This window comes from Symphalangus syndactylus, chromosome 12 (genome assembly GCF_028878055.3).
Source record: "Symphalangus syndactylus isolate Jambi chromosome 12, NHGRI_mSymSyn1-v2.1_pri, whole genome shotgun sequence".
NCBI lineage: Eukaryota > Metazoa > Chordata > Mammalia > Primates > Hylobatidae > Symphalangus > Symphalangus syndactylus.
Genome location: NC_072441.2, coordinates 57509461 through 57536428, shown reverse-complemented (window position 1 = coordinate 57536428; position 26968 = coordinate 57509461). Strand labels below are relative to the sequence as shown.

General features: G+C 35.3%; 1 long non-coding RNA gene across 1 annotated transcript in view; it reads right to left on the bottom strand.

Annotated features, from left to right (window-relative positions):
* Nucleotides 1-26968, bottom strand: part of LOC134733758 (uncharacterized) — a 239348-nt gene that overhangs the window by 42949 nt on the left and 169431 nt on the right. The window contains exon 4 of the long non-coding RNA XR_010117364.1: nt 4130-4171. This is a non-coding gene — a long non-coding RNA (uncharacterized lncRNA). The remainder of the gene's footprint in view (nt 1-4129; nt 4172-26968) is intronic.

Genomic DNA, 26968 nt, shown 5'->3' with positions numbered 1-26968 from the left:
CTTAGGAGTTATGTTCATTATAATCTTTTTTTAATCTGCAGAAGGGTCACTAAGACAGTTAAAGTTAAATATAGACCTAAAGGCCCATGTACTTAAATAAGTACTAGAAATCTAGTTTGAAGAGAGATTACAGTTCCTTACATGACTAACAGAAGCACTAACATAAAAAGATCATCAATTCTTATTTCTTCTGAAAGAATGAGAAATAAATGGAAGTTGACATATTTAGTGCACTCTTATTAAGTAATAAACTATTATTGCAGAAACATGTAATTTTATCTTAGAAATATTGCTTTTCCTGTTATAACTAAGGTGTGAGGGTTGTCATGGCAAGATCACCATGTTGGTGTTCTTTCAGCAACGTGGAGGTTGCCAGTATGAGAAAACTAAGCAGACATGTAGAAAGAATGGTCTAATAGTTCTTAATTTCTGTTCTTTCTCATAAGCAGTTATGATCCAGTCCATCACTCCCTCCTCCTTGACACTTGGCTATGAGGACACCACCTATTCCCACTTGCTTATTTCTGAGTCTGCCTGCTGGTTCTTCCTCATCTCTGTAATGTCTAAACGTGGATCTGCAGGGTTCATTTTAAATACTTATTTTTCTCTCCATCTATATTCACTCCACAGGCAATCTCATCTAGGCACTTTAAATATGCTATCTATGCTGGTGACTTCCAAACTTAAATATCCCACCCAGACCTATTCTCTGAAGTCTATACTTACGTATCTTACTCACCATAAACACTTGTATATTTAATAGACATCTCAAGTTTAACATGAACAGAACTGACTTTCTAACCTCTTCTACACTCCAAATTGGTTCTTTTCTTTTCTGGAACAAAGTAAATAGCAAATCTATACTTCAGTTCCTCAAGCCAAAAGCCTAGGAACCAACTGATTCATCTCTTTATACTACACCTATTCCTACATTACAACCCATTGGCTCTACAGTCAATGAATAACCAGGCTCCAAACCACTTCATATCTATGCTATGATCCTCGTCCAAGTCATAGTCATTTCTCTTCTGAATTAATTCAGTAATTTTCTAACATGGCTTCAGCCATTTCCTGCTTTTGGACTGGTCCCAATAGTTTAATCACAGCGACCATATTAAAACATGAAGCAAATATTGTCATTCTTTGTTGAATGACTCCAACGACTTTCCATCTCACTTAGAAATAAAGTCTGTTCAGTTACATGCTGCCTCAGTCATGTTGGTCTTGATTTTCCTGGCATCTGAGTAAAGAACTAAAGAAAAGCCATCTTGTTATCTTCCAGAGAAACATTTTAGGCTGAAGAAATCGTAAGTGCAAAGTCTTTGAGATGAAAGCATGCATTGCAGCTTTAAAAATCCATAGGGCATGGTGGCTCATGCCTGTAATCCCAGTACTTTGGGAGGCCGAGTCAGGCGGATCGTGAGGTCAGGAGATCGAGACCATCCTGGCTAACACAGTGAAACCCCGTCTCCACTAAAAATGCAAAAAAAAAAATTAGCCAGGCGTGGTGGCGGGCCCCTGTAGTCCCAGCTACTCAGGAGGGAGGCTGAGGCAGGAGAATGGCGTGAACCCGGGAGGCGGAGCTTGCAGTGAACTGAGGTCACACCACTGCACTCCAGCCTAGGCAACAGAGCGAGATTTTGTCTCAAAAAAAAAAAAAAAAAAAAAAAAAAAAAAAAAAAAAAAAAATCCATAGCACCAGCATGGAATTTGGACTCATGTAAGCCTAGTGTTCAAATTCTGTTTCTGCAACTTACTGAGTCTAACTTTAAGTAAAACTATAGATGAGGCAAATGATGAGGGAGTCAATTGACACTGGGATGCTGTTTCTGAGTTCCCTCAATAATAAATCATATTCAGTACCTTCTATGAAGCTATTTTAATTAACAAAAAATAAAGTTATTGTCATCATTGAGCCCATATGCCTGTGATAGTGAGGCAGGATAAGCAGGGTAGGACTTGTTCCCTGTGTGAAGCATTGCGGGTTCCTTTTGCATTCCTTGCACCCTTGTGAGTGAGCACCTAACTCTTTTTGCAAGATAAGTGGTCCTACAGGACACCAGCCCATCGCTATTTGGTTACATTAAGGCCTGAGACAGAGAACAAAAGCCCCTTATTCATATTGTACCTTCCCTAATCTCCAGCCAATCAGCACCGAAAGCTAAAGAAGCTATGAGCTACAAATTTCTGCCTTCTCAGGATTCTGCATGCACAGCTAGACTCAAAGTTTACCGTACAGCAACTTTTTCTCATTTTAATAGTAAAAAACACACCCCTCAGTGGAGATTTTATATGCTAGTGATACATGCAATGCATATTAGAGCATGTAGATGCTAAGTGCCTGCACCAAGAGCAGGTTCACCTGTGCATAGTTGATATCCCTCGTATTTTATGAATATGTATATACAGTCTCCTTAAGGCACTAGGGGCTGTCTCTCTCTTTGAGGAGGTTGTTCATCTCTCAGAGTGTACTTTTGCTTTGCAATAAACTTCTTTGCCTACTCTTACTTTGGATTAACTCAAAATGCTCTATGCAGCAAAGTCAAGAATCTGAAACAGCCCATGGACAGCAATGCGGGAGACAGACATTAAACAAATAAAGTGAGTAATGCAGGATAGTGGGAGCTGAACAGTATGGGGGGTGTTTGTTGTGGTGATTACAGTTAGAGATAGAGATAGCATTTGTATCCAAGCTCATGTAAGTCTAAATGCTCTAGTTTTTAACCTTGTGATATTGCTCTTTGTCTTGACATCCTTGACATCTTCAAAACTGTCCAGAATATAGTAAGGTAGTGGTTGGTCAAGCACTTACGCCTTAAATAAAGTTGCATTACACCATAAGTATTGAAAGGATTAGAGATGGAAGAAGAGAGGAACTGGAGAGCTGACTTTGCTTTATAAACTGATATAAAGCTAGCACTGGCAGTTCTTAAGATAAGTGAAGGAAATCTAATCATGCCTTGCATGAAAAACTGACTATTCCCCACAGAAATACCTGTGTCTTTTGCTTCCTTTCCATGAGTTTGGCTACTATAGTCTTGATTAAAAGTTAAATGCAGGTGTCTCATGCTGGTAAACCAATTTTTATTTTTTAAAATAATATCTTACATTTTATTTTCAAAAACGTATTGATTAAAGCAACATTGTGGTAACATTAGAGAAATAACATATTTTATGCAAAGTCCTACCATCTTACTTAAACAAATGTTTACAATTTTCCAGGTAAAATTTAAATAATGAGCATTTGTATTTTAATTAGCATGTATTCATAGTGACATGGTTGTTGTCATAGTATATGAAACCACATTTTCTTATCAATTAATGGGTATACAAGAATCCATGGACTAAGTCTGTCATAGTGACATCTGCACTTTGCATTTATTTGAAGATTTAGGTGCCTCTCTCAACATCAGCTCTCCTACCCAATTCTATTGCAATTCTAAATCAATATTGCTCAAAACTGGCTGCAGGGAGATTTTTAATATAAATAAAATCACATGAAACTCACTACCAAAGAGTGATTAAATTGATCAGGATTGGACTTAAGCATTGGCATTTTTAAGACTTGTCCAGGTGTTTCAAATATACAGACAGAATTGAGAATCACTATGAAAAGTTAGCAAATGTCTCATTTAACATAGTAGCCTTACAGTTCTTCAGCTCTTTGCCTTGCTCATACCTACACTTGGTCATCAATACCTCATATGTCAACTCCACAATCCTGACAATAATTTTGTAACCTTCCAGGATGTAATTTCTTGTTGTTATTACACCTTGCTCAGAGAATCTCAGTGGGATATTCTCAATTAGAGGAGTAATCTGGATTCAAACCTTCCCCCCTTAGTGTGTACTTCTCTCTTTTATTTATACCATATTGTGCAGTTATAAGTTACTAATACTGTACTTGATCACTTTTGTTAAACAGAGCCACCAAATGTAACATGTGTCTTCTACTGTTTTAAAACAGTTGGTCTTCATCTTTTTCCTATTTAGTAAGTGGGATTTCTTCATTACTGATATTTTTTTATTGATAGTGTCAGTTAACTTACATACAGCAATTAACATACAATATTTTCTCTTGACAGAATCCAATGTGTGCATTTAAACAGACAGGGTTTTGTAAACTTACATTTCCTATGATGACAGGAGACAAAACTTTATCTTCATAGTCCTAAAAGCATAAATTAATTTCATAGGTTAAAAAAAATGACTGTAGTCTTACCACCTGGTTTTCCTTATTCGAATTCCCCTCTGTTATACGACACACATGCACACATACACAAAGTGAATTCTGCTCAGTTTTTTCTGAGTAATATTGATGCAGTGGGACATCTTACTTTTTTATTACAATTTTTTTATTATTACTTTTTTTATCTGTATATTTAGAAGATTTACTCAGACTGAATACTAGATTTAATAATAATGTAAGTATGCTGGGAAAATCACATTGAAGCAAGTTTGCAAAAAAAGACATAAATCACTTCTGAGTTTAAAAAGAACAGTAAAGTCAGCTGGGTACGGTGGCTCACGCCTATAATCCTAGCATTTTGGGAGGCTGAGGCGGGCAGATCACTTGAGATCAGGAGTTCAAAACCAGCCTGGCCAACATGGTGAAAGCCCATCTCTAATAAAAATACAAAAAAGTTAGTCAGGCATGGTGGTGTTGTGTGCCTGTAGTCCCAGCTACTTGGGAGGCTGGGGCAGGAGAATTACTTGAACCCGGGAGGCGGAGGTTGTAGTGAGCTGAGATTGCTCCACTACATTCCAGCCTGGATGACACAGTGAGACTACATCTCAAAAATAAATAAATAAATAAATAAAACATAAAACAAAGTCAATTGTTCAGAAAATTCTGATAACAGAAGGTAATCTTGCTAAATAAAAACCAATATTCTACTATCATGAGAAATTTAATAAGTGAAACACAGGAAGGCTTAATTTAGATTCTGTGGATCTAATCTTTGGATTCCATAGTTTAAGTGAGATCTTTACATTTCATGATATCATCAAAACATCCTTTCTTACAGCTGTTACTTTGAAGAAATAATTCAACCGATGAAACCAAAAGGAATTTTTTTATATCTAGATTGTATATCATTATTCATTTTCTTATGTGAAATAACCAAATCCAGCCCTAACATACAAAAAAGACTTATATGAATTCCTCCAGATTTTTTTCTTTTTTTCTTTCTTTCTTCCTTTTTTTTTTTTTTTTTTTTGAGGCAGAGTCTCCCTCTGTCACCCAGGCTGGAGTGCAGGGGCAGGATCTCCACTCACTTCAAACTCTGCCTCCCAGGTTCGAGTGGTTTTCATGCCTCATCCTCCCAAGTAGATGGGATTACAGATGCTTGTCACCACATCCGGCTAATTTTTATATTTTTATTAGAGACGGGGTTTCACCACATTGGCCAGTCTGATCTCAAACTCCTGAGATCAAGTGACCCACCCGCCTTGGTCTCCCAAAGTGCTGGGATTCTGGCATGGTGTCAGTTCTATGTGATAGAAATGTGTGTTTTCTTAAAGACTTTTGCACCTATTAAGATTAATAGATTGTTTTAAATCCATTATGTATTATATGGTAGTTCTATTTTTTAGTTTTTGAAGAACCTCCATACTGTTTTCCAAAGTTTCTGTATTAACTCTTATTCCCCCCACCAATGTACAAGCACTCTCCTTTCTCCACATCCTCACCAGTCTGTTATTCTGTTTTTCTTTTTATCATAGCCATTTTAATGAGACTGAAATAATATTTAATTGTGATTTCGATTTGCCTTTCCCAGGTGATTAGTGATGTTGAGTATTTTTTTATATACCTGATAATCAATTGTATGTCTTCTTTTGAGAAATTTCTATTCCGATATTTTGCCCGTTTTTAAATAGAATTATTTGTTTGTTTGTTTTTGCCACTGAGTTGTTTGAGTTTCTCATACATACTGGTAATTAATCTCTTGCTTAATGGATAGCTTGCAAATATTTTCTCCCATTTTGTAGGTTATCTCTTCACTTTGTTGATATTTTCCTTTGCTATGCATATCAAGGGGTTCTCACGCCTCAACATCCCAAGTAGATGGGATTACAGGCGCTGTGCGTGTCACCACATCTGGCTAATGAAATCAGTATATCAGTATAGAAAAGAAATCAGTATATCAAAGAGATAGCTGCACTTCCATGTTTACTGTAACATCATTCACAATAACCAAGATATGAACTCAACTTAAGCGTCCATCAACAAATGAATGTATAAGGAAAATATGGTATATATACACAATGAAACATTATCTAGCCATAAAAAAGAATGAAATTTTGTCATTTACAGCAACATGGATAGAACAGGAGAACATTATGATAAGTCAGCAAACCAAATATCACATGTTCTCACTCAAATGAGGGTGCTAAAAGAGTGGATTTCATGGAGATATTGAGTGGCATAGTGGTTACCAGAGGCTGCGAAGCGTAAAGGGGAGGAAGTATGAAGCGAGATTGGTTCATGAGTATGAAAATACAGTTAGAAGGGATAAGTTCTAGTGTTCAATAGCACAGTAGGGTGACTACAGTTAACGAGAATGTACAGCATATTCAAAATAGCTAGAAAATTTGAAATGTTCTCAATACAAATAAATCAATTGTTTGAGATGATAGTTATACCAATTACCCTTATTTGATCATTACACACTGTATGCATGTATTGAAATATCCCATGTACCCATAAATATGTATAAATTGTATGTATTCATTTTAAAAGCCAGCATGTACATGTTAGTACTACACTAATTAACATAATAATCATAGTAATATTATAGTAGTGATAATAATAATAGTGATAATGAGTAGTATAATACTATAATTAAGAGAAATGTCAAATTTATAATTTTTAAGTTAGTATAACCTCAGTTCTGTTACTTTACTACTGCCAGTAAGATGAAGACATATATTTCTTGTTTAGAAACACCCTCTAAAACCATAGGCCTAAACTGTATCATTCTTAAACCTGGCAGTGTCTAAGGGACCCGCTCTGGTCCACTTCTGGAACTTCTACTTCCCCTGGAGCAAAAGTCACAGGGCCAAAGGACATGTCAACCTGGATCCCCTGCCATGCCTTTCTAGACTATGTCCTAGGAAATTAAGACCCCAAAATTCTTCACCCAAACAACCCTAAAGCTTCCAATGTTCAAATCACTATGCATGAGGCCTGAAAAGGAGTGGCTTCTTGCATGAGTATTGATAAAGCTGGGACTGAAGAAACAAGGTAGCCATGCCCATAAACATGAGAATGAATATGTATATTGTGGTCAAGATAAAGTGAGGACCTAGAGGAGAAGAAGGGTAGAGTATGGGCCAGGGAACTGACTCCCACTGTGCTATCACATTCTGGTGAGAAAACACTCAGCAGTCTGAACACTACATTTTAACCTGGCCTTTTTTTTCTAGGTGTTATGAAAATCTATTTGTCAAGTTTAGAAGATTAGATCTTTTCAACATTTGAAATATGGGATGTGGAACTATATTTGCACTCGTATCGTGGGCCCTACAAACACAGGTCTGGAATCTGGCTGTAATTGGAGGGTCACAAGTTGTGAAGATATTGTTCACACTTTGGGAAACCAACGGGAACAGAAATGGGCAGACAGTGAAGTGAATGCCTGAATCGTGGAGTGTTTCTTAGCCAGCCACAAAAAGCTCAAACATCACAATTTCTATAGAAGCTACATTGAACATAACAAATGCCTCCTATTTGCTCTCTGCTTCTGACGAAAATCTACTGCTTTTAAAATTAAAAACAATATATTTTGTCATTCTAATTATTTGAATTATGTCACATATGATCATTTCATAAGTTAAGATACTACTAGTCTATCATCAAATTAAAATATGCAGAAAAGTTCATCATGTGGAGACGTTTGCTGGAGAAGGAAATGTAGATTTAGGACTATAGTGAGCTGGAATTCTTTTTGTTGGTGATTAAAATTCTACTCCACAGTCATTGTATATGGAGATATAATTTCGTTATGAACATTTGGTTTAAAATATTTATTTGAAAGGTATTTATCCTCATTAGAATGTGCAGGTTATGTCTGTAAATACAGGCTGGATACAGCTATAAAGCTGAAAAAAAGTATTGGGATTCTGCCAATGTTCCCTAAAATTCATGTCTTCATAAACTGACTTCTGGAAAATAAGAATTTAATAGGCACAGACTTAAGAAACATGAGGAACCCGAGTACTCCTGCTCATAATATAAATTGTGTGGCCCCTTATTTATTTCATGTACTTACACCTTCTCCATCTGTGGTCCCAGAGCTCTCCTGTAGCAGGCAGTCATATTCCCCAGGGCTTCATTACACTTTGTACTTGTTGAACCATCTTTTATTCTCTAAACCTTTCTCAGAATTTTTGTGTTAATTGCTCGACATAGAATCTTAGTGCTGTGAAACTCCTGATGATCCCCTGAGAATCTCAAGTTTTAAAATTTAGAAACAGAGTCGGCAGCCTATACAAGATTATCCTCATGTCCAAAGTTAGAAATCACCGACATATTTTCTCAGAAGCTGTCAATGGCTTAATCTGGCCCCGCTTTAACTTTTGCAGGCTGCCAGTGTTGTTGCTTTCCTTCTTCATTATATCGAGCACCAGAAGCATTTATGTAACAAGTAGGAAATGAATGTTGCCCATTCAGTCCCTTTGTATTATGTAGTACTAGATTTGGTTGCTAAGCAGGGCTGAGACCATGAGATTTCAAAAGTTGTGCTGAACAATTAAGTAGTATTATTCTGAGATTAGTTTATGCATATTTTTAAAAGTGTTAATATCTTTAGTGCTTTGATATTTAATTATCAAATTAATCTTGTGTAAATTACATATCTACAAAATTGCTTTATGCAGTGCTATATACTTGCAGAAGGTGAGCCACTCATTTGACTCTAAGTTTTGTATTAATTAACAGAAGCGATATGAGATCATTGTGAACCACAGACAAAAGTGTATCCAAAAAAACCCCTAATATTCAAGTCTGTTTTATTTGCAGTGACACTTTTTTAAATATATAAAACAAAGTAATTAAATTTATCATTTCCCATGCAGTACTATTATCAATATTTAAGATGACTAGAGGAAAGGATGGTAATGAATAAACTTTTGTTGGCTTTTTAAGGTTAAGTTAAGCAACTAAGAGGTCTTCAGCCTTCTTAGTTGCTTCAACCAAATTAAGCAATGCTGCTGCATGCTTACTTCCAGCTCCCAAATTTAGGAATTGCCATGGCCCTCTACTTTATTCCTGAAGTATGGAAAAGAAAATAATCTTCATTAAATGCTTGAAATATGTATACATAAAATCAAGCCACTCCTTTGCTCCAAATAATCTGTTGACTTCCTGTCCAAATTTCTTAAAAGAGTCTACACCATCTGGCTCCTGCTTACTTCTGTCATCTTGACTCCTATCCCAGCATGACTATTTCACAAATTAAGATACTGTCTATTATTTTCTTCAGCCAGGATCATCTATTAATAATTTCTTTATTAATTTATGTATTCAATAAACACTAAATGAGTACCTACAGGAAGAGTATAGATATAAGTACACAAAACAAAAACTCCTGCCCTCATGGGGCTTCCATTCTAAATGTGTAGTGGTCAGCAGAGATGAGAGTGAAATGCATCACAAATCCATAAGTGAAATGTACAGTATATCAGGTAGTAATAAATAATATTACTAAAAAGAAAGCACAGAAGATAAGTGTGGAGTGCTGAAATTTGAAATACTCTGATCAGGGAAGGCCTTATAGAGAAGGCAATATTTGAGTAAACATTTGAAAGAGTAAATGCAGGACAAAGGACTAAGAATAGAGCAAGCAAATGCATAGCAATGGGAGAGGTAAGATCAAAGAAGTGAGTAGGAGCCAGATAACCTAGACGAGTGTAAGAATTTTAGTACTAAATGGAAAATATATCACTGGATAATTTTGAGCAAGGGAGTAATATGATTTTACGTGTACTTCAAAAACAAAATTATAGGGTTGCTGTGCTGAAAACAGACTGAACTGGGAAACAAGGCACAAAGTGGAAGACCAACTAGAATATTACCACAATAATCAGAGTGAGGAACAATTGTACTTTGGACCAGATGATATCAATGGAAGGGTGAAAAATGATCCAACTGACAAGATTTGCAGATGTTCTATACCAACAGATGTGTTGGTAAGTAGGAGATAAAATTGATGACTTTAGGATTCTGGACAAGAGAAATATAGGGGGAAAAAGGCGTGGGATGTGTTTACAAATCAAGTTGAGAACAATTGCAGGAGCAGCAGGTAGTACCAGGAGGGTGCATAGAAGGGATGTGCTATGTTTGAGATGCCCATGGATATGCAAGTAGAGAAGTCAAATAGGCCTCAAAGCATACAGGTGTGAAGTGCAGGAGGGAAATCTAGGCTGAAGATAAAATTTGGAGGTTCACAGCATATTGATGGTGTTTACAGCTAAAAAGCCAGATGACATCGCCAGGAAAGGTTATAAAACAAAAACAGAAGAGTTTGATGGCTGTAGCAAGGAAATAAAAAAAAGGAAAAAAAATGTAAAAAAGGAAATGAGAATAGAACTATAAATGAGAATATGGGCTCCAGAAAGCAGAGTGGTGAGATTGCTATAATGGAGGAGGTGATTAATGCTGCTCATTAATGCTTCTAAGAGATCCAATGAATGAGGACTTAAAACTGACCATAAGATTGAATATCATGGAGATTATTGGTGAGTTTTAAAAGAATCATTTCACTGAAAGGACAGGAGTAAAGAACCTGATTAAAGTCGTTTCAAGAAAGAATGAGAGAGGGGTAGAATGGAGACCTTGACCAATTCTGAGGGTTGTCATTGTCAAGAAAGTCAAATAATTGAGGTGTAGAAGATACGTCATAAAGAGATAATTGTCTTTAGCTTACAAGAAATTTAAGCGTGCTTGAATGCTGATGTAGATAGCAAGTAGAAGTTAGAGTAGATGATGAGATGTCCCTGAATAGATAAGAGATGTGCACAAGTGAAGCTGTTGGCCTTAGGTAGCTACTCAAGCAGTTTGGCGTCAGTAACAGAATGCAGAGAGTGTATAGATGTTGTCACAGGTAAGTAGATGTGATAGTGGATGCTTGTGAAGGCCTTTTTAAAATTGCTTCTATTGTAACTCTGAAATAAGATCTAGGTAATCAGCTGTAAGTAATGGGAGAGGAGATACTGGAGGATTGAGTGGGAATGTGAAACTATGACGGAATCATTGCGGAGAATAGGAGAGTGAATGGATTAAAGCACATTTGAAGTTAGTGATCTTAATATAAAGAAACAATAATCAGATTGTTGTGTGATTTTTTTTGCTTCCAGCTGCATTCATCTGTGATGGTACAGGCAAACAGTGGGTAGAAACTGTATTTTTTTTTTCACTAGCATTGAGGTTTCGCCAGGCAAGTTAGTGTAATGCAGAGAATAGTAATAGCTTTGAGAGTACAGTAATTTAAACTGGCAAAGGAGGGCAAGAAAAGTCTTAAGATATGAAGAATAATGAAAGGATAAATTACATGCCTTGGCAGGTTCAAACAACTGCTGAAATCAGAGGTTAAGAAGTCACCTAGCAATATAGTAGATGGAAATCTGTGTGCTAGAAATTGAGATTATGGAGAAGTTGAAATTATTGTTAATGACAAATCTCAGGCCTCATTATAGATAGGATTGAGCTATTCAATATAAGTAGATTAATAGGTATTCTGGAAGAAAGTCAAAGAACTGTTAGAACAAGCCCTAATAAACACAATGTATCTGGATATTGAAATCAAGTAATGTGGCAGGGAGGATGTTGAGGGTCAACATGGAGACAGCTGCTAAAACCTTCAAGGAATGAAAGGGAAGATGTATGCACAGAGTCAGTAGAAAAAAAATGCTAAAGAAGGGCAACTGGGAGATGTAGTCTGGGGATCAGATTTAACCTGAAGTGACTTCTTTTTCCATCATGAAAAACGGGGTTCACAAAAGAGAATTAAAGAGCCCTTTGGGGATTTGGAAACTAAGCATTTTGTAATAATTAAAGTAAATGGAAAAAATGCTATAATCACTGAGGCAAAAATAATGAGGTCTGGAGATCCATAAATAAAAGCAAGAGAAAAAAAGATAATAATATATACTTAAAAACCTACTTGACAGAATTAGGTGGCAGAATGGATATAGTGAATAGAGGGTGATGAATAATATGTTTGGCCTGGAAGATGTGACGTTTGAGATGCCCGTAGTACATCCACAGGCTGACATCCGGTGCACAGCCTGAAGCTTGTGTCTAAAGCTCAAGCCAAGTGATACAATATTGGAAGTCACTGGTGATAACTGAAACCATAGAAACTCATGAAAAATTCTAAGTGAAGCGTAGTATTTGAGACTGTAGTACAGGAAAAGTACCAATAAAAAGTTTGTCCAATTAATTCTTTATATTAAAATGAGCAGCAGTAGTGATGATGCTGATTTAAAGGCAGCTAGAGGTAGTAGGAGTAGCAGTAAAAATGAAACACTACTTACAAAGAAGAGTGAAGTAAGGTCTATTTTTCCACAGGTTTATTAAAGGCCATGCACTTTCAGAAAAATGAGGAAAAGAATTAAACCTCTTGGACAAGGTCATCCAGAGTTAGAGTTACAAAGTAACTAGAAATGTAGAGACAATTAACCAGATAATATCTTCACTTTAGGTTCTAGCAAGGAGGGTCCTACTTCCTTTCTATTCTTTCACTTCTTTCTTTTCAAAATTCCCTCATTGTCTACAGGAGAAGCAGAGAGACACCCTATTGTACAAAACATTTTCCTTCTTTCCTGACTCCTACTACACATAATGGGCCTTTCCTTTTGCAAAAGCTTCCCTAGCTTCTTCAAAATTTTAAAACTACCTCTGAATTATCAAATTAGCACTATGGGAAAACAGATCGTTGAGTGACTATCTCTATTTATATGTTTATTATTATATAACATAACCACAGTGTGACGTTATTAAAGGCAAAGACTATATTTTATTCAATGGTGTTCATCTTAAGCACATTTCCTGACCTAAAACAAGCATACGGTGTAAGTGTTGAGTGAAAAAAAAAACTGAATATTTCCCCTAAAACAGTCTGATCAAACCTGTACATTATTGAAATAGCTTGATGAAATTCAACCATGTTTTACCCCAACCTCGGTCCCTAAATTTTGCCATTTTGTGCTTAGAGTATCTCAGAGATCTATCTGCAAGTCAGATATTCCCTATTTTATTGTAGCCAACTATTAGGCATTCAGCATCACATCAGGGTAACTGGACAAAAAGATTAGTATGAAAACAATTAGCATAAAAATGAACCTATTTGCATTTTCTCATTGTAACCGTTTTGACTAAACAAGACATGCATCTAAAGTTTTTCTTGGGATTTGTTCCATTCCTTTTCCCTCATGCCATATCTTCACACTTATATTAAATTCCTCTAGTGAATACAGGTTTGGTTCAAAGTAAAGCTACTAACATACCAATTTTGCAGATAGTAAAAATGAGATTTAGAATTATTACTATAAGGAGACAAGGAACTAATGCATTGTAGAATCTTGATTTTCAGTTATACTTACTGACTCCCAAGACCAAGCCCGATCCATAGAATATATATAATTTACAACTAAAAAAATTCTTAAAATACAACTAATTTATAGTAACTTAACATTTCACTGATTTCTTCTCAAATCATAGACCTAACAATGCTGTTGGCAAAAATAGAATTAAATATTAAAGAATGTAAACAAATGCAGATTACCTATGTTTCACAATACCTATTTTAGAAATGCTGCATTTCTGGAATTGGATTTGTTGTACAAATTATGTTCATAAAATAATGTAATTGAGTTGACACTCATGATTAGGAAAAAAGAATTTTTGTTAATGGTTTGTTTTCTCATTGTTTATAAAATATTATGTGACTGCCAAAATTATAAATAAGATGTAAACTATGTTAAAGTTCTATTTCATTATACCTTAAATTTGCACTCTGCCAATATATTAGTGTATGTGTGCATGTTTGTCTATGTGCATGTGAGGATACCTTTGTAACTATTGATAAAAACAGTACTTATCAGAGTTTATTTTTAAGAAACTGTTAAGAGTAGAGTTAACTGAAGAATATTTATATAGTTTTTTAATTTAGAGATATCTGACAAATTAAAAGTAAATGCCATTCATTGTAATAACATTTAACAAATAATCACTAATACATAAAATAAAGTTTACTATCCATTTGGAATTTGTTTGACATATGTTCTTAAAATTCTTGGAAAGAATCTCTAAGCCTTTTCCGTGTAACAAAATTCTGCTCCAAATATCATTGCTTTGATTCCAATAAATTAAATTGCAATTTACTAAAACTTGGAGAAAAATGCCCAAGGGGATTACACAAAATCAGTGCTACCTACATTTAATAATAGGCAAATAGTAGATAAGTTCCATTTTATTCATTCACTAAAGTTTAGCTAATTTTCCGATACCACATTTTAAAACGGTTTCTGTTTTATGGCTTGTATCAAGCCAATCCATAATCTAATCTATCAAAAAGGCATTTAAGACTAATGGGTTGCAACTGGATGGGTTATAAGATAAAATGAGGGAGGGGGAAGATCTAAAAGGAGCTCAAATTTGATGGTTATTGGAATGAAAACTTATTTAAAATCTGAAATATGCAGACACCTGGTTAAATGGAGCAGATTTAATAAATGAGTGTGGCATTGTGATTGAGCACAATGTGGGAAACATTGTATTATTTTTATTATCATCTTTATTAAAAGAAAAATAACAAAAGTTGTTACCCAGATAGAATGTATCAAACATATGTGCCTCTAAGTTTTTTAACTTGATAAGGCATAAAAAGAACGTGTCAATAATGAAATGAATCTTTATCTTTGGAAATACAGGTAAATTTGATGCTTTGAATGAAAAGACACCTTGTTTGACTAGAAATGATCATGGTTCCAATTTCTTGTCAAACATGTTAGTTTCTTGCTGTCAGAGAACGCTGTTCCATTTCTGATATTTCAGCATCAGCCTTTTGCTATTACAAAACCAATGCCGTTGGCTGTCAGGACTTTACAGTTTCAATTGGCAGACTTATCTGTCTTCAGCAGGATTAGACAGAAATATTTCTTATTCAGAGGCTGCTCCTGTGGAAGACGGCAGCAGCCCCAGGAAATCTGAGTATGTTAGCTTCAAAGGACCTGTCTGCCACCCTACTGACAGTACACTCTGCAAAGAACCTTCCGATCTCCTGCTCCCTGGGCGGTTTTCTCTGCATCTTAAATATGTATTTTCGGCATTACATACAAACTTCAGCAAGTTCTATGTTTTAATATTAATCTACATAAGTACAAAAACAAGCTATAGATTTACATGCAATTGGCACTAGGACTTTCTGGTAATGACATTAAAACCATGAGGAGAGATGGCAGACAATGAGTCTAAAATTGTCAGCAGAAAAAATCAAAACAACAGAACAAATGATAATTTTTACCAATTGCTTATAACGTTAAAATAGTACTTTTCTTTTAAAAATGTTAAATAATAGTTTCAATCATTATTTGATAATAATAATAAAGGAGATCTCAGAGAAAGTCAAAGTTATTTGCCAAAAAACCTGTAATTATTTCTGTACTTCTGAAAGTGTGCAGACTGCTTTAAAACATCCCATCTGCATTTTCCTTTTCTATTTTGTATTTTCTCCCTGCTCGCTGCCCCCTTTTACTCCTTCCCCCATCAAAAAAAGACCAACAAAGCTGCTGTAAGTCTAGTGTGTGTGTGTGTGTGTGTGTGTGTGTGTGTGTGTTTCCTTTTTCCCAAGGGACTACATCTCTTAGTATTTACATGCCTCTAAAATTTTATCAAGTGCTTTATAATCTATTCATTGAATATTTTATTACTCCATAAAATCTGCAAACATCTCTACTTAGAAAATCCCAACCCTCTCTCTAGCATGGGAAAATGGCCCGTAACATTGAAAACTGTCATTGACCACAGTCAAGTATGACTGTTTATTTTTGTAGAGACAGAAATAAAATCTATATGGAATATTTATTTAATTCTTATTTTTAACATGCTATATTGGTAAATCATGGGATCTGTTTGGTTTACGTCACTGTCTTTGTTATCATTGTGAAGTTTTATTTATTTATTTTTATGCCACCACTCTTCCAGAAGGATCTCAACTGATGAATAAGTAGCATGTTTCACTGACTTATTCAGTGCCTTTGAAAGAAACACTATAGTGTGTTATTTCCTCAACTGGATAAATTTTAAGTAGTTTTTAAAGGCATAGCCATAAAATGCAGTTCATGCAATAGTGATAATCAGAAGCCTTTATGGCAGAAAAAAAAAATAGATCATTTTACATCTTATGTTGCTTTGCTGCAAAAAAGTAAAATATTGCCTTGTTAGTTAACCATAAGTTTAGTAACTTAAAATGTATGACAATCAATAGCTTTAGAGCTCAAAATATTTATTTGAAACCTAACAACTGCTTAAATTGATCAATAAAAATAACTTTACTGCCTAATTGTTATTTAATACTGATTTATTTTTCACCAGGGCCCCCAAAATTACACAATATAAGCATGTGGCACTGTCTCTTTAGGGCTGACTTCACAATCACAGATTTGATTATCATTAAATACCTTGCACTCATACACATTTGCAGTTATACCCACTAAAACACAGTTGACTAATTACATTAGGTTATTCTCATAGAAATTTTGTTTTCAATTTTATAATTTTTTTCAGTGCATTTCTCTGGCAAAGTGTTCCACATCTCGGTCAAGCTACAAAATCTAAATTAAAAACAGCATAGTGATGCCATTAGCTTATGGTCCAATCTGAAGTTCCCATATCTCCATTACATGACACTGATCCAGTCAAATGACCATTATGAATTAAGCATCATGAGAGCACAGAGGATTTCCCTGAAGGTGTTTGAAAAGATTTCAGAGAAAATATTAATTTATCCCCTCTCATACTGAACATTAATTTAGTATCTACTATGTGAGAAGTACTGACTAAGCATAAAGCTTCTCCTTTAGGGAAAAAATACCAGTGAATTTTAAAAGACATTTCATCTTTATTTGAGTATCATTTTCAAAAAACAAAGCTCCTATTTCTTCTGATTTTGTGTGCATGTACATGTTTGTATGTAACAGAAAATAATATTATTGAACAAGTAATCAAGATAAATTATATTTTTCTTTATGGACCATAAATGACAGTTTATATAGTTAGTATTATAAGGAGAAAAACACTAGACTGAAGCTTTGTCACAGCTTTTTGCATCTATGAAAAGAAAATAATTGAGGGATCAGTTGTCTATCCAGTAAAAGGGGCAGCAGGAATTAATAATACACTAAATATTCTAAAAGTTTTACCCAACTACTTCATTTATGGTCCTTGCATCCATTACAAATACATTTACTCATACTCGTCATCAAGAAAAAAAAACAAATGAATGAGATGTGTTCCACTCATAAGCTGTGTTTATCTCAATGTTCTAAGCCTGAAAATAAATAGGTTCTAATTCAAAAAAAAATTTAAATATTTATCAGCCTGGAAATAATATGTATTTTGCTAAGCTTGCTACCTCTTTCTCTATTGATGCTTATTGCCTTTGGTTTATATAATTCTAATTTGTCTGTTTTAGAAATCAACACTGCAATGAAATGCAGTCTTTAGAAAAGAGCAAATGCTGAAAAGAGGCATGGTTCTAATATCACAGAAAATGATCTGTTTTCATTATGACATGATGATTCATTTTTATCCCTAAGTGTGACTCTTTAAATAGAGAAGCAGCTTATTTTCTAATATTTATTTCCTCTCTAAGTTGTTTTTTATTAGAAATTGTATTGCTTCAAGCTGACATTTTTCTAATATTGGTATGGTTTTTCCTACATTTTATGTCATTAAAAATTATGCATGCCTCAACAACAGCATATCCCAATTGAGTCATATCAATGTAAATAAAAATGCAAAGAGGCGAAGTTGATAATATTACCAAAAAATTGGTGTTTAGGGTATAATATGGAGATTAATTCTGCACAGATGTTCAGCAGAAATAAGATCTGCACCTCAATTGAGTAAGAGTATTGCCTGTTTTATTGCTCTGTCTATGTACAGCAGGGAAGGGTAGAGAGACTATGACCTTGAATGCATCACAGAACATGCTGCTTTAGAAAAAAGAAAAAAAATATCACTACTCAAAGGTATGTTCAAACAGTTGAAAAATAGTAATAATAAAAAAGGTAAAATTATAAAAACATTAAACCAACAAACATGACAATATCTAGTGTTTACATTTAGGGTGGAAGCTGTGAGCGCATAATTTTAGATAAGACAAAATATGGAAAAAGAGAAGCTATTTTATTTTCTCATTTAGACAGGGGATTCAAAGAATGAATTAGTACCTACAATTCCTACATTGTATGTAACCAGATAATGAGGAGCTATAATTTGCAACATGATTATTGTGCATTTTGTCTGGGAGGTTGGAGTTTGTAACTAACTCATTTTCCTTCTCAATGTGTTGTGTATACAAATATTTTTATAATCAATTAATTAAAAATTTTGTTATCCCCAGTCCTAATGCTAATAGTCAGAAGCAAGAGTTATCCATTAAATTCAAAGGGGAAAGGTCATTTCTGATAAAATGTGAGCAACATCATGAAAAGACAAAACAAAACAAAAACAAAAAATAACTCTAGCATTTCCCTAAATCAATGTAGTTCAACTTCCTAAACTCCTTCCCTTAGTTTAGCTTGACCTTCCAACCAACAGTTATCTAAGGGAATTGCAGCATTGATTGGGTCTCAAACAGTAATATTTCCTGAATTTTGGCATTTTCTTCACTAGCAGACATAACCAAAAAACATAACTAATATTTTCATGTCTGTCACCAGACATAGCAATAATTTTATATCACAGTAGAGATATATCTCCTCAGAATAAAGATTGAAATCATGTCTCCTCAAACAAAAATCAGACTTTTTCTCTTACTCAACAAAAATTGTCTTAACAACCATAATGGTTCAAGAAAATTTTAGCAAGTATCTTCACCAAGGTATAGAGATAGGTTTATTCATCCCTCGATCCTCAAGGCTCAGTCCTAGGTAAGAAGAAGTTTGTTAAAGCAACTTTTTTTTTTAAAGAGACAGATCTCTTCCTACTCTAAGGAAGCACTTAAACTGTCTTATAATAAATAACTATTAACTTTGTCCTTAGTAATATTTAATTTTATATATAAATTTTCCATTATAAAAAAAGTATTTCAATGTTATTATTGGAATCACATAGAAATTAATCATGTCAGTCTTCATAAAGTAGGATACACTTAGATTAGGGATTAAAACTTAAGTATTTTTTCAAATCTAGAGATGCAGTGGTCAAAAAGCTAATGTCTGTCTAGCAAAGAGTTTATGTATAAGGTCATAGAATGAAAGATTTTGCAGACAAAGTTGAAACAAGTCAATAGAAAACAACAGGATAATCAGAGAAAGTATGCAATCCGTGTATCTCTATGAAAAGTAATTATCTGGTGCTTATAAGTAGAATTTATTAATTGGGAAAATGCACAGATACTAAGTAAGAAGAGTTCCAGAAGGGCTGTCTGTGATAAGTGGAGGACTCTTGACTATGGAAATGGCTGAAATCCTGTCTTTCTCACCTGAGGAGCTCCATTTGGGTGTTCTTAGCACCATGTTTGAATAGTTCTATGGAAATAGTAAAAATCACAGATATAATAAGGACTCCAATTTGAAACTATTTTTATCCATTCTCTCGTTCCTATGATGTAAGTTGAGAGTTAGTAGTTAAAACTGACAGAACATAGGAGATACCACAAAGATAGCATAGAATAGAAAGAGAAAAGGAAAGAAGATAAAATATAAAGCCTTGGATAATTGTGTGTGTGTGTGTTTTTGTGTGTATGTGTGATCATAAAACAACACAAATAATGAGAAAGATTTCTGCTTTGGGCCAAGATGGAAAAACAGAGACTGGATTTATTCTCCCACTTGACCAAAAACAGGGGCAAAATATACAAAACAATGATTTCCTCTTTTTTTCAAGTTCTGTTTATTTATAGAGGAAAGGATTCTTGTGATGTCACATGTAATGGTAAATATAAAAATGGCTTTTGAGGGTCAGGCGTAGTGGCTCACACCTGTAATCCCAGCACTTTGGGAGGCCACGGCAGGTGGATCACAAGGTCAGGAGATCGAGACCATCTTGGCTAACACAGTGAAAACCCATCTCTACTAAAAATATAAAAAATTAGCCGGGTGTGGTGGCTGGCGCCTGTAGTCCCAGCTACTCAGGAGGCTGAGGAGAATGGGGTGAACCTGGGAGGCAGAGCTTGCAGTGAGCCTAGACAGTGCCGACACTGCACTCCAGCTTGGGTGACAGAGCGAGATTCCAAAAAAAAAAAAAAAGGCTTTGAAAACACTTAACTTGAAGAAACAGGGTATTTATATAACATTGAAGTATCTCTCCCAAAGTAGTTGTTAATTACTGAGGTGATTTTCTTTTAAAAATTTAGATCTTATACAAAAATTAGTTAAAGATGGACTAAAGACTTAAGTGTAAAACCCAAAACCATAAAAACTCTAGAAGGAAACCTATGTAATACCTTTTAGGACATAGGCATGGGCAAAGACTTCATGATGAAAACATCAAAAGCAATTGCAACAAAAGCCAAAATTGACAAAAGGGATCTAATTAAACTAAAAAGCTTTTGCACAGCAAAAGAAACTTCACTGGAGTGAACAGGCAACATACAGAATGGGAGAAAATTTTTGCAATCTACCCATCTAACAATGGTCTAATATCCAGAATCTCCAAGGAACTTAAAAAAATTTATAAGAAAAAAAAAACCATCAAAAACTGGGCAAAGGATATGAACAGACACATCTCAAAAAAACACATTTATGTGGCCAACAAACATTAAAAAAAAGCTCAACATCATCGATCATTAGAGAAATGCAAATCAAAACCGCAATGATATACCATCTCACAACAGTCAGAATGGTGATTATTAAAAAGTCAGAAAACAATAGATGCTGGTGAGGCTATGGAGAAATAGAAATGCTTTACACTGTTGATGGGAAGGGATTGCAAATTAGTTCAACCATTGTGGAAGACAGTGTGGCAATTCCTCAAGGATCTAGAACCAGAAATACCATTTGACCCAGCAATCCCATTACTGGGTATATACCCAAAAGAATATAAATGATTCTGCTATAAAGACACATGTACACGCATGTTTATTGCAACACTATTTACAATAGTAAAGACATGGAACCAGCCCAAATGGCCATCAAAGATAGATTGGATAAAGACAATATGGTATATATACACTGTGGAATACTATGCAGCCATAAAAGGAATGAGTTCATGTCCTTTGCAGGTAATGGATGAAGCTGGAAGCCATCATCCTCAGTAAACTAACACAGAAACAGAAAAAAAACACCACATTTTCCACCACGTAAGTGGAAGTCGTACAGTAAGAACACATGGACAAAGGGAGGGGAACAACACACACCAGGGCCAGTCAGGGGGTAGGGGGTAAGGGGAGGGAGAGCATTAGGACAAATAGCTAATGCAAGTGGGACTTAAAACCTAGATGATGGTTTGATAGGTGGAGCAAATCACCATGTCACACATATACCTGTGTAACAAACCTACACATTCTGCCTTTGTATCCCAGAATTTAAAGTAAAATAAAAAAAAAATACTATTTTTAAAAAATGTATTTCAATAGGTTTTTGGGGAACAGGTGGTGTTTGGTTACATGGATAAGTTCTTTAGTGGTGATATTTGAGATTTTTATGCACCCATCATCTGAGTAGTGTACACTGTGCCCAATATATAGTCTTCTGTCCCCCACCCTACCCTCACCCATGTCCCCAAGTCTCCAAATTCCATTGTGTCATTCTTATGCCTTTACATTCTTATAGCTTAGCTCCCACTTATAAGTGAGAACATATGATGTTTGGTTTTCCGTTCCTGATTTACTTCACTTAGAATAATGGTCTCCGACTCCATCCTTGCTGGAAATGAGATTATTCTGTTATTTTCATGGCTGAGTAGTGAGTCGTATTCCATGGTGTGTGTGTGTGTGTGTGTGTGTGTGTGTGTCACATTTTCTTTATCCACTTGTTGGTTAATGGGCATTTGGGCTGGTTCCATATTTTTGCAAATGCAAATCGTGCTGCTAAACATATGCATGTGCAAGTGTCTTTTTCATATAATGACTCCTTTTCCTCTGAGTAGGTACCCAGTAAAGAGATTGCTGGGTCAAATGGTAGATCTACTTTTAGTTCTTGTTTTCTTTTTTTTTTTTTTTTTTTTTTTTTTGAGACGGAGTCTCGCTCTGTCACCCAGGCTGGAGTGCAGTGGCGCGATCTCGGCTCACTGCAAGCTCCGCCTCCCGGGTTCACGCCATTCTCCTGCCTCAGCCTCTCCGAGTAGCTGGGACTACAGGCGCCCGCCACCACGCCCGGCTAATTTTTTTGTATTTTTAGTAGAGACGGGGTTTCACCGTGGTCTCGATCTCCTGACCTCGTGATCCGCCTGCCTCGACCTCCCAAAGTGCTGGGATTACAAGCGTGAGCCACCGCGCCTGGCCTTTAGTTCTTGTTTTCAATGTCGTGCAACAAACAATGGTTCCTTGAGAGAAGCAATCTTGGAGAAACCTGTAATTGCAATTGTACCAGCTCACTGCCTTGAGAGAATATTCAGGCCATACCACAAGGAGAAGCAACCCAGTTAGAACCCAATGAATTCCTTGGATAAAGTATATGGAGCAAGGTGTCTGAGGATACCCAGGCAGTAGGCAGAATAGACTAAAGCTAGTAGAAGGGAGTAACAAAGAGGAAAGAGCTACACAGAAAGAGAACTCTGAAGGTATGCCAAGGGCTCTTCTCAAATATTTTGCAGAGTGCTTATCAATTCAGACATGTAGAACATCCTAGGCTGGGGAAAACATTCACCACTACTCTTAAAACAAAAGGTTGATATCTTAGATTTTATTAAAACCAAGCCACAGGCTTGAAGAATGTATTTGCAGTACTTATACAATTAAGAACTGTATCCAGAATATACACAAATTGCTGTAAATTGATAGAGCTCTGCCAATTCAATTTTAAAATAGTTTAATATTAGAACAGGTGCTTTACAAAAAAATATACTCAAATGGCCAATATACATATAGAAAATTTTTCAAAAGCATTTGTGATATAAGAAATGCAAATTAGAACTACAATGAAGAAACTCTAAAAACCCAACGGAATATCTAATATCAGAATGACTGAAAATACCAGGTATTGGACAGAAGGTGGAGATAGCAGAATGTATATATTACCATGTGGAGGGTAAGTTGGTACAATGACTTTAAAAAAAATGCCTCACAGTATGGCCTGGCATGGTGGCTCATGCCAGTAATCCCAGCACTTTAGGAGGCCAAGGCGGGTGGATCAGCTGAGGCCAGGAGTTCGAGACCAGCCTGACCAACATGGTGTAAACCTGTCTCCACTAAAAATACAAAAATTAGCCAGACATGGTGGTGCGCACCTGTAATCTCAGCTACTCAGGAGGCTGAGGCAGGAGAATCTATCTCAGCTACTCAGGAAGCTGAGGCAGGAGAATCGCTTGAACCCAGGAGGCAGAGGTTGCAGTGAGCCGAGATTGCACCAATGCACTCCAGGCTGGGCGACAAAGTGAGATTCCATTTCAAAAAAAAAACTCTTGGCCAGTATCAGCTGAAGTCCACACATACTTATCACATGACTCAGCAATTTAGCTGCTAGGTATTTTCCCAACATAGTTGAATACTTAAATTCACCAAAAGGTATATGTACAAATGTGTACAGCAGGTTTAATTTTAAATGTACTAAACTGGAAACAATCCAAAACCCACCAAGAGTAAAATGCCTACTGAAAACGAAAGTATATTCATTCAGTGGAGTGATATTCAAGTTAAAAAAAAAAAAAAAAAACTCTGGAGCTATATGCAGCAACATGTAATATTCTGACAGATAAACAAAAGTGTATTCTCAGATTCCATTCACATGCAATTCAAGAGATATATTTTTTGAGTTTTAAATTTAAGATTAAATTTGCTGTTTCAACGTTAAGCCTCAACAGTTATTTAAAAACTAACAATAATTATTCTATTAGAGCAGGTAGTGATTAAGAAAATAAAGGTAATCATAAAAAATTAACCTCTGACCATCACTAACTAGCAATGAAAATAGAATGTTGTTGAATAAGTATGCCTGGGTCTATAGGGAAATCTACTGCAAAGTAGGAGATTTCAGGGTAACAGAAGAAAAAGGAGGAGGGAGAGCAGAAAGGAAAGGGGAAATAAAGGTGAGGGGGAGGAAAGGGAAAAAAGAAAGATAAGAAAAAGGAGAAAGAAAGAGGACAAGAGAATTAGAGAAGTAAATAAAGAAATGAGAGAGAGAAAAGGAAAACTCAAAACAATTATTTAAAGAAACCTGACTTCATAGCATGTTCTTCTGATTATAAAATACAGATTTCAAATTCTATATTTTGAATATCTACCTTCATTTTCCAGTCTTATCAAAAATTCAAACAACGACTTTCCTTTCTTTGGAAGTCTTACATATGATCTTTTATTGTTAATCATCCTTATACACAGATATTAATATTTTTATTTTTGGCATTTATGATGTTATATTAGTAACCTGTGGTTTGGAAATTGCAGCTATCTGGACATTTTCCTGAAATTCCTATGATGAACAACTGTTAACACTGCAGCTAGAAAGGAAAAATCATAGCACATTTTAAATAAATCATAAGGTTTGTCAACAAAACAGTCTAAGAACAAAACATTAAGACTGTGCTTAACAATCCGCTGTTCTGCCACAAATAAAACATCAGGGACATGCTTATATGCATTTGAAATTTGATCATTGCTTGCCTAAATAACACCTGCACACAAATGCATTTTTAAAACTTCAGTCCCTTAGCTGTTGCTGTCTCCTTGTACCTTGAATGCCTTTCATGTCCTTTTCATCATACTAAATTTCTATTCATACTTCAATGTTTAGTTCAAGTGCCATCATTTTTATGAAGTCCTCAGAGATCCTCCTGTCAAAATGAATTTTTCTTTCCTCTGGCTTCACTCAGCATCATACTTGTGCTATGGTTTAGCATTTATTTTAATTTGACTTTTAACTAATTAATATCTTTTTGTCTATCTCTGGTTTATAAATTAAAAGATAGTAGGCTTTATCAAACATGCCTACCTTACCGCTCTTATCCACACAACATCCAAAATTAATATTTTCAATATACAATTATGTAACGATACTCCTCTCCTTCAAACTCTTCACGATTGCTCATCTCACTTGAATAAAATCTGAGACCATTGTCATCATAGTCATGGATTAACATGTTGTTTTTTCTGCTTACCTCTATCATAGCCTCTTACTATTCACCATTTGATGTCTAGGTTTCATTAACACTACCTACATTCCAATCATCAAATATATCAGTATCTTTTTCACTCTGTATCAACTACACAGATAAACCACTCAATCTAGCATACTACTCTCCTAGACATGCTCAATTGTATCACTGTTGTATTTCCTACAGCATTTATCACTAAGTGATACTTTGTTGGCTATTTTTTTTACTGACCTCAAACACTAACACATAATCTCAATTAAGCAGAAACTTTTTCCTCTCTTTATTGCTTTATCTCTGTGCCTGGAACAGACATCAAAGAATATTTGCTAATAAATTACTTATAATATCACCATGATAGGTTGATTTAATTAATGGCCTCATTTTGTCTTTCCTCCATCTATCTATATCCTTTAATGTTTATTCTTAATTCTTCTCAATAGTGAGACAAGGTTTATTTCCCTCTGTTTGGTTTTGGACTGACCTTTAACTTGCTTTGGCAGATAAAATATAGCATAAATAACTATGTCAATTCTAACTATTGGCCCCTGGAAGCCTTCTGAATTTTCATTTGGCCGCTCTTGTACAATATAGCCTTGTCGTAAGAACAAGCCCAGGATAGACAGCTGAAGGATGAATTACATGGAGCAGAGATGTGTCTTGACAATTGTGCAGCTGAGGCCATCTTAGAACAACCAACAGCCCGTTGATCACCAGACATGTAAGAAATCTCAGCCAAAAAAAGCAGAACATGATATGCAGGTGACTACAGAGACATGAATGAGCCCCCATCAACACTAAAAGAACCACTCACCACAGATTCATGCATTAAATTAATGATTGTTTTAAGCCATTGAATTTTGAGTGATTTGTTACGTAGAATCACTGTGGCAAAAGATAATTCACATACCATAGTATATTGCAAATCATAGAGTCTCATTGTCTGTTAGTTGGAATGTCTTCAAATTAAATATATCTGTATGCTAAACTTCTTCTTTGAGCTAAAATTTTACATCTCCAACTGCCTGGTGTATTTCTAAACTAAAAGGAACAGTTTCATCAAATTCTGCCTCCTTTCTCCGTGACCTAGGCATGAGGTTCCAAACTTTATATCAGCATTGACTACTTCTTTTTTTATCTCCATATTCAGTGTCACTGTGGGCTATCAATTATTCCTAAACTGAAACATTTCAATGCATACTCTCTTGTCTAATTTTATTGGCACCATGCTAGTCCAGCACTTCCAGAAGTCAGCCAAATAGATGGAGAATAGTAACTTACATTGTGCAGTGTTTTACAATGTTCAAAACATTTTCACACTGCATTCTATTTAATGGCTACAACCACCTTGGATCATTCTACATAGACCTTCCTATCTTCACTTAAACGTTGATGAAACTGAAACTCTGAGAAGACAAGTAAAAGCCTTCTAGTCCTCTTCACTACACTGTGTCTTACCAACTCAGCAGCCTCCTAGTTTATTTACCTAGT